Below are 10,126 nucleotides of genomic sequence, written 5' to 3'. Positions count from 1 at the left end.
CTAATAAAATATAAAAAAAGAGCTGGCGATGTGTCTCTGTGGTTAAGTGCCCCTGGTTCAATCCCTGATTCCCAAAACAAACAAACAAAAAAAGTGTCAGAGGCTATCAGCCAGCAGCTTGGGAAACTGAGGCAGAAGGATCATAGTCTAAAGCCTGCCTTAGCAATTCAGCAAGTCCATAAGCAATTTAATGAGGCCCTAAGCAACTTGGTAAGACCCTGTTTCAAAACAAACAAACAAACAAACAAACAAACAAAGGGCTGAGGATGGCTCAGTGGTTAAGCACCCCTGATTTCAATCCCTGGTACCTGCCCCCCACCAAAAAAAAGAAAACATGCTGGAAAGACTAAAGAAACAAAAGGCAGGGAAGCAGGTGTTAGTTAGCAGGTTCATCATGGCAGCTGAGACCAGCTCAGGAAACTGCCTTGAGAAACCCCTTGTTTCCTGGTCAGGACCCCTCACAGCGGTTACACCCCTAACAGCAAGAGCAGGGTGCCTCCTCGGGAAGCCTGGGGCTGCAGCAGAGCCTCAGAGGGTCTATGCTCCTCACAGTACCCCTGCTCCTGGCTTCTGCATTTCTTTGCTTTTCAAATAACTCATGAGTACCTGTCCTTGGCAGAATGAAAGTCCTAGAACCCTGGCGGCAAGGGGACCTGGGAAATGTAGTACCCAGGCATCCTAGGAAAGCAGCCATTAATGGTGGTGGAAGATAAAAAGAAGGAGAGAGGCTGGGGGTGTGGCTGGGTTGTAGAGGGCTTACCTCGCTCGCACAGGGCCCTGGTTCCATCCCCACATCCTAAGCACTGGGGGTGGGAAAGACAGTGGGGAGGGGAGAGAAAGCCCTATAAAGTCTCACACACCCCATCAAAAAAACCTTTATAAGTCAGGAATTCGGCTTTCTTAACTCGCTCTTCCTGTGGAAAGCCCCTGCCCTGCCCATTGTCTGGTGTTTCTCAGTCATTTGTCCACAGGCCAACTGCATACCACCCAAACCTATCAAAAAGTATTCTCTGGAGGTGACCTTATAGGGACTTTAAGTACATTTACTACCCAAACTAGTGGCAGTCCATGCTGTCTCTGAGAGGCTTTCCTTTTCTTTTGATGGTAAAGCTCAAGTTTCAGAAGTGTATTGTTTGGTGCAAAGTCCCCGAACTCACTGAGCATGTGTCTGCCCACTCGGGGGCTCTGCCCAGAGCAGCAACTTGAGTGGTAAGTGTGTATATGTGTGTGTGTGTGTGTGTGTGTGTGTGTGTGTGTGCATACAAAGCAGGAAGTGCTGGCTGCTGTCTCTCCCTCTGTCTAAAGACAGACACACGGTTCACAGTAGGGTCCCAGCTGCTACCTAGTCACTCACAATTCATATCTTCTGTGTAAATTATGAATCACTCTATATACCATAACAGAGCAAAAAAAAATGAGCTGAGTTACAAACTAGATGTTATTAAAGACCCAGAGATTATGGAAGAATTATAAAGAAAAGCATACTCTTTTAATTCTCAAGCTGAATCATTTTTCAGGACATGAAATTAAAATTTAAAATTGTAACAACAACAACAAAAATAGAGGCATTTTATCCTACCCACCAAAAGAGAGTAAGTAAAAAAATGGATCTTAAAAATTCTTGAGCGTAGACCTGGATAAATAAAGAAGAGGTAATGTGCAAGGCCTTGGTAGCCTTACACAGAAATCACCTACCTTCTCCAGGTATAGTGAAACAGGTCTGTAATCCCTGCAATGAGGGAGGCTGAGGCAGGAGGATCAAATGCTTGAGGCCAGCTTTGGAAACTTACCAAGTCCCTATCTCAAAATTAAAAATAAGTGCTCGCTTCGGCAGCACATATACTAAAATTGGAACGATACAGAGAAGATTAGCATGGCCCCTGCGCAAGGATGACACGCAAATTCGTGAAGCATTCCATATTTTTTGTTGGAAAGCAGTATGGAGATTCCTGGGAAAGCTGGGAATGGATCCACCATTTGACCCAGCTATCGCACTTCTCGGACTATTCCCTGAGGACCTTAAAAGAGCGCACTATAGGGATATGGCTGCATCAATGATTATAGTGGCACAATTCACAATAGCTAGACTGTGGAACCAACCTAGATGCCCCTCAATAGATGAATGGATAAAAAAATGTGGCATCTATACACAATGGAGTATTATGCAGCACTAAGAAATGACAAAATCATAGAATTTGCAGGGAAATGGATGGCATTAGAGCAGATTATGCTAAGCGAAGCTAGCCAAGCCCTAAAAAACAAATGCCAAATGTCTGCTTTGATATAAAGAGAGCAACTAAGAACAGAACAGGAAGGAAGAGCATGAGGAAAAGACTACAGTAAACAAAGACGAATGGGGGGAGAGAAAGGGAGAGAGAAGGGAAAGCATATGGAAATGGTAGGAGACCTTCAATGATACATAAAATTATAAGAGGATATGAGGGGCAAAGGGAAAAAAAAAGGGAGAGAATTGAACAACAGCAGAGGAGGTAGAGAGGGAAGATGGGAGGGGAGGGGAGGGGAGGGGAGGGGGGATAGTAGGGGATAGGAAAGGTAGCAGAATACAACAGTCACTAATATGTAAAAATGTGAATATGTAACAGATGTGATTCTGCAATCTGTATTTGGGGTGAAAATGGGAGTTCAAAACCCAATTTGAGTCAAATGTATGAAAGATGATATATCATGAGCTCTGTAATGTTTTAAATAATCAATAAAAAAATAAAATAAAATAAAATAAAATGAACTGGGGATGTGGCTCAGAGGTGAAGTGCCCCTGGGGTCCATCCCTAGTACAAAATAAATAAATAAGGAAAGAAAGAGAGAGAGAGAGAGGGAAGTTGCCTAACTTCTTGCATTTAAAAACTTGTACTTTCCCCAGTCAGTGAGCATGAAGCTTGGGTAGTGATTCCCAGTCCTGGGAGCTCATGCAGCTGCCTAGACCCAGGGTTTCCCCCAGATAGTTTCTTTTGTTCAGCTGGTTTTTATTGGTGTTGTTTAAAGTTTCTTAGGTGATTCTGTGGACAACCAGTATTGAAAGACCTCTGGTTTAGAAGTTACAAAAAAAAAAAAAAAAAAGCATCTAAATGAAAAATGCCACTCACTGTTGTTTAGATAAAATAGGTCTCTTAATCATTTTCCTATTACTACTTCACTGCAGGTACAACTCCTAGAAATAACCTGGTGACTCTTTCTGGTGTCATCACCCTGGTGCCAATTAAAGCTGTTTTCACGGGGCCTCTAACTACCACCTGTTGGTCTCCTTTCAATAGTCCAGGATTACAACTGATCTCTGTGACTTTCCTTAGTAAACAGCAAGTGTGCCCATTAGAGTTATTGTCTCTCCTGGTTGTTCGTTTCTAAATGTATTCTGCATACAACCTCTTTCCTTTCTCCTCTCTTTTCTTGGCTCAGAACAGAGTGGGTTTTGTTGGTTGCTGTTGTGTTGCTTTTGGGGAGGAGTTCTCTCTCTGTTACCCAGGCTGGCCTTGAACTCCTGGGCTCAAGTAATCCTCTGCCTCAGCCTCCCCAGCAGTTGTGGGACTACAGGTGTGTAGTCCAACTGAACTAAGCATTTTGGAAGAAATTGTTTGAAAGAAATATTTGTCTGAATTTGTACTTGGTTGCCACAAAGGTAAGTCACAACCCTAGAGAGAAAGACTCAGCAGTAGAGAAACCAGCTCAATGGAAGTGAGTCCTCAGATGTCCCTACCAGAGCACATTTCCATCCAATAGGTAAGCGACTGCTTCTGTTCTAAATAAATTGTCTTCTTTCTATAACATGCAACATTTTAAAGTGTGACATAATGTTTAGTCATAGAATAAGAAAACACTGTGACCACCGGTTTGGTATTTAAGATATGAATATGAACAAGGGCACTCATAGCTGTTTTCCATCGTCTTCTGTTCACTGTCTACAAAGTGGATAAATGACTCAAGTAGTCAGTGCATCATGATTGGCCTAGTGTAGTTGTAGTTATGCTTAAAATGCCCCAGAGGCACCTTGAACACAGAGACACCAAACTTTTAGCAATCCTGTGTTTGTAGAGTCTCTGGGCTCCAGGAGATGTGCATGCCAACCCTTTGGAATTGATTCCGGTGCCACAGCTGCGACTTTCTGCTCTTGTTCTGGGAGACAAGTCTGTGTATCCTGCCCAGCCTCCCTGGGTGATTGCTTGTCTCCCCCCTAACCCCCCTGCACTTCCCCACCCTAACCCACCCGACATCTGGATCTTTAGATGCACAAGTTGTTCTTGAATTCACCATCCTCCTGCCTCAGCCTTCTGAGGAGCTGGGATTACAGGTGTGGCCACCACACCCGCTTGATGGCACATTTTTCAAGCTGATTCAGTCAGCCTTTGTGGCAGTTTTGTGAGTTTTAACATCTTTTCAGTCAATGGCTTTTCTTAAATGGACCAGAGTTTTTCCTTGTTTGTAGTAAGAATCCCAACTACTACTACTGTCGTTCTTATTCCATCTAAATTTCAAACTCACACCAGGGTCTCTATCAGGCAACCTGGTCTCTGCCCACCTCCCAGGTCTCAGCTCATCCTTTGTCCTCCCTGCTGCACCCACCTGACTATTTTTCATCTCCCCACATTCAGTCTTGCTCTAATCAGCCCCTACCCAGAGATTGATCACCTTCTGCCTGCAACCAGCATCTCTCAGACCTTCTCCTGGCTTCCCCTACTCAGCACACATTGCCAGGGCTGGGGATGTAGCTCAGTGACTTCTTGCCTAGCATCCTTGAAGCCCTGAGTTCTATCCACAGCACCGACACCCCCTGAAAAAAGAAAACTCCAAACCAAAAATCATTGTCCTATTTGTTCTGTAAAAGGTACCCTGGTTTGAAATTAAACACATGCACACTGTGTGTACATGTATCACCACTGATTAATGATGGGGCTATATTCTGAGAAATGTGTCATTAGGTGTTTGTGTTGTGTGAACATCATGGAATATACTTACCCAAACTGGAATAGCTGTGACTCCATAGGTAATATAATCTCATTAAATCACCACTGAATGTGTGGCCTGTACTTGACAGAAACAGTCCTTATGTCACTGGTTGCATGTACAAATGGGTGTGCTGTTTATTTTCTGCCTCCTTGACCCAAATGTCCTAACCACAAGGGCAGAGAATTTGTCCTTTTTTTTTAAACCTCTTAAGCATATCATGTAGTAAGTTGCCGCAGTCCAGCTGGGCAAATAACCAGGAGGTGACAAGCAACTTGAAGGTTGAAACGGGAACTACTTTATTGCAAGTGAACTCAGTGGGAACTGAGCGAGAATTCAAAGTAGCGGGCACTGGAGGTAGCAGGAGCCCCTTCTCTGCTGGTCAGCAGAGGTATATATACTTAACTAATTACACACAGCTTAACTCAATTAACATCATCTAGATACAGCAATCAGCCAATAAGGAATCCTCACCATCTTAATGGCTCGCTGGTGTTGCTTCACAAACCACTCCTCCTGGCAAAGTGCCAGACACCATCTTGACTTGATTTGCTTCCCCAACATCTCCTCCTTTTTGTTTTATTAAACAACAAGTATATGGCTTAGGGACTGTGCCTGTTTTAGGTTGTCCAATACTACATATGGTCCTTACCCATCATTGGATGGTCTGACCTCAAATCGTCACCCTCCTGTCTTAGGTTGGTCCATTGTAATTGGATCTTACCCATCTTTGACTACCGGCCCAACACACTTAGCCATACTTGTGGATAACAACCATAGTGGTTTTCACACCATAAACAACCTGTTACAAGCAGAAGGAGGAGGAGACAAAATGCCATGATATCAAGCCATTGACGGCTGCAAGTGAGAAACCCCTGGAAAAACTGTACCACCGATGACACTGTCAGCAAAGATACCCTGGTACTATTACAATTTGTTGTATTAGTTCATAATGCATATAAGTGATACACATTCCAGGTGAGTTCTGTAAGCAGCTCAAAGCAGAGAAGTCCATTAATATGTCTATTTCTTCTCAAAGCAAATCAACTGTTTGATTGAGCATTACTTGTTGAGTTACATTATTCATTGATGCATCAGTTTATACAGTTTGTGTAATAGCTATTCCAAAAGTTGTAGTGGCAGCCGCAAAACAGCAACAGCTGTGATGATGGTAGCTGTAATTCCGAAGTCTCATTTAGTTTTTCAGTAATACTGGAAATTCTTCTATTTTTGTCTTAAGGTAGGAATTCTGGCAATAATGGCTAAAGAAAATTGTGCAGCATTCCAGCAAGCATTAAGAAAAGAATTTTCTGAACAATTTAGTACATTATTCTGAACAGAATTATTAGATATAATGAAAATGAAAGGTGGAAGTAAACAAACAGATCTGTTAACCTCCTTTTTTGTTCACATATTAAAACAATACCCAATTTAAATTAAACTATTTAAATCATGTGAATAAAAGATATTTGGATCCAATTTTTTTGTGAGCGCTCCTGATATATGGACATACGCACATACAGACATACAACACATAACACAAGTGTGCACACATAACACAATAGTAAAGGCCTTGTAGCTTTTCACAGGTGAAATCTCCATTGCAATGTTTAAAAACACCACAGTTGATTAAAAAATAAAACTGATCAGAAAAACATTAACCTAGGTCTGTATGAGCTCACAAAATAAAATAGAAAAATTCTTCTTATAACTTGCATATGGGTTTGAAGGTATTCCCACAAGTAAGCCTCAAGGTTTTTTGCATTTGAAATAGGCCTTAATGGTGCTATTATTCATTAGCCTCCAGGTGTGAGAACCATTGTCGCAGATGTAAAGATAGCTAAGCTGGAGTTCTGGATATCAGCTGTTATGGATTTTGAGCCAAATCATCTTCTTTTTGGTCTGTAGAAATCACTTTAGTTAGTCTCTCTGGAATCCAAATCGGCTGCTGTTCTCCCTGTGGAAACACACAAACAGACCCCCGACTCCAGACAACCACTGGGTCAGGACCTTTCCATTGTCCAGTTAGAATATCCTTCCAAAGTACCTTTGGCTTATGTACATTTTTTGGACACATATGCCTTTCCGCAGCACTAAGTCCTGATGAATCCAAATTTAAAAATTTTAAAGTAAAAAGGGTTATGTTAAGTTTATCTTTGGGGGATTTATATCTTTTTGCTTTAGTAAGTACATTTTAATAGTTTGATGTGCTCTTACAACTATGCCTTGTCCCTCTGGATTGTATGGGATTCCTGTTATATGAGTAATGCCAAATGATGAGCAAAATTGTTTAAAAGAAGCAGAAGTATAGCCAGGGCCATTATCTGTTTTTAACTGTTTTGGAACACCCACAGTGGCAAAATTTTTTAAACAATGAGATATAATATCTTTAGTTTTTTCTCCGGTATGAAGGGAGCCCATTAAATATCCGAAAGAAGTATCAGCTGTAACATGTAGATATTTTAATTTTCCAAATTCTGGCAAGTGTGTGACATCCATTTGCCATATATGATTAGGTATCAGTCCTCTAGGATTTATTCCAAGATTAACTTGTGGTAAAAAGGTCACACAGTTTTGACATTGTTTTATTATATGTCTAGCTTGTTCCTTAGTTATTTTAAAATGCTTTCGTAAAGTATTATTATTAACATGGAAGGATTTGTGAAAATTTGTAGCTTCTTCTAGTACAGAAAAAATATGTATGTCATGTGTTGTTTTATCTGCTAAATCATTGCCCAAACTAAGGGCTCCAGGCAATCCTGTATGTGCCCTGATATGTCCTATAAAGAATGGATCTTTTCTGTCCCAGATTAGAGTTTGTATAGCAGAAAACAAAGAGAAAACGGTAGAGGAAGGGGAAATCCTACCAGCATCTTCAAGGGAATTTATAGCATTAACTATATACAAACTGTCAGAAAATAAATAAAATACAGAATCTTTAAACATTACAAACACTTGTAATACTGCATTAAGCTCTACATTTTGAGCTGATTGTTTGGGTACTAAAAATGTAAACGCTTGATCAGGGGTAATTACTGCTGCTGTACCATTATTTGATCCATCAGAAAATATATTTGGAGCATTCATGATACTTGTTTTTCTTGTCATTTTTGGAAAAACTACAGGATGCAAGGACCAAAAAGACAAGAAAGGATTAGATGATAAGTGGTTATCAAATGAACAAATAGATTTCCACATAATTATTGCCCAAGTATTTAACTCATTAGCTAACTCCTTAATTTGATCCATAGTATATGGAGTGATGATTTTATTAGGAGAAATTCCAAACACTCCCTTTGCTGCTTTTATTCCTTTGAGTATTAATTGTCCTATAGCCTCAGGATACCTAGTAAGAATATCGTTAGAAGAATAAGATAAATGTATCCATAATAATGGACCTTCTTGCCAAAATACTCCTGTAGGAATATTTTTTTGTTGGTAGTACAATAAATAATAAAGGCAAACATATCAATTCTATCCAAATGCATATTTTCCATATATGTTTCAATGAATTTTAATGTCATTCTTGCTTCAGGTGTTAACATTCGGGGTGAATTTGGATCCGATGGACCTTTTAGAATATCAAATAAAGGTCCTAACTCTCCTGTTGGTATGCTTAGATAAGGCCTTATCCAATTTATGTCTCCCAATAACTTTTGAAAGTCGTTAAGTGATTTAAGTTGATCTACTCATATTTGAATTTTTGGTGGACGGACCATTGAGGATAATAGAACTCCTAAATAATTAATTGGAAAATTTAATTGTACTTTATCTATTGCTATCTCTAGATTATAATTTTTTAATAAGTTTGTAAGTGTGGCATAACATTCTAGCAATCTGTTTTTATCTTTGTGTGCTAATAATACATTGTCCATATAGTGAAATATTTGTAGTTCAGGATTTTGATTTCTAAGTGGCTGGATTGCTTTGTTAACATAAATTTGACACATAGTTGGGCTGTTAGCCATCCCTTGAGGGAGTACTTTCCATTCATATCTCTGATCAGGACCTTCATGATTCAGCGCAGTGACAGTAAATGCAAAACATGGACTATCCTCAGGATGAATTGGAATTGAAAAAAAAAACAATCTTTAATATCTATAACTAACACATACCAGGTTTTTGGCAAAGCAGACAATTGAGGAATCCCCGATTGAGCAGGTCCCATGATAACCATCTCATTATTAATGGCTCTTAAATCTTGCAATAATCTCCATTTACCAGATTTCTTTTTGATGACAAAAATGGGAGTATTATGGGGAGATACAGAAGGTTGTATATGTCCCTCCGCTAATTGTTGTTTGACCAGGTCATGGGCTGCTTGTATCTTTTCTTTAGTCAGGGGCCACTGAGGAACCCATACTGGCCTTTCTGATTTCCAAGTAATTTTGATTGTCTCAGTAACCCCTCTGAAAACCCAATCCATGTCTATCTGTTCCTTGATCTATTTGTATTGGTGCCACTATACCTTGTCCTTGTTCTCCTAATCCTTTTCCTTTCCTAAAACCTTGTCTAGCCATAATAGTGGGTGCATTTGAATTGATGTTATTTTTTAATGCTAATCCTAATTGATCTAGAACATCTCGTCCCCATAAATTTATAGGAAGATGATCCAATACATATGGCTGTATAGTTCCTTCACATCCTTCAGGATAATTCCAATCTAATACCATTGCACTTCTATGGGGATTAGTTGCCACTCCTAGGCCTTGAAGCATTTAAGTGGCTTGTTGTAACGGCCAATGTTTTGGCCATTCTTGACTAGAGATGATGCTAAGGTCTGCACCTGTATCAAGTAGCCCATTAAATTCATGTCCTTGAATATTTAGTTTTAGCATTGGGCGAGAATCTAAATTTAAAGACAGCATAGCCCAATCTACACCTGTGGAGCCTAATCCCCTGGAACCTCTTTCTATAGTACTACTGGAAAATTTATCATGCAGGCTGGGTATTATTAATAACTGTGCTATTCTATCTCCTGGTGAAATTACTGATATACCCCTTGGAGAACTGGCTATAATTTTTATTTCCCCTTCAAAATCAGGATCAATTACCCCAGGACTTATCATAAGTCCTTTTAGAGTAGAAGAACTGCGTCCTAATAATAAGCTTACTGTTCCTTGGGGAAGAGGTCCTTTTACCCCTGTGGGAATGATTTGAACTCCCATCT

This window comes from Spermophilus citellus (assembly GCF_964194105.1).
Source record: "Spermophilus citellus genome assembly, chromosome: 1".
NCBI classification, from domain to species: Eukaryota; Metazoa; Chordata; class Mammalia; order Rodentia; family Sciuridae; genus Spermophilus; species Spermophilus citellus.
Note: the sequence above shows the minus strand (reverse complement) of the source record.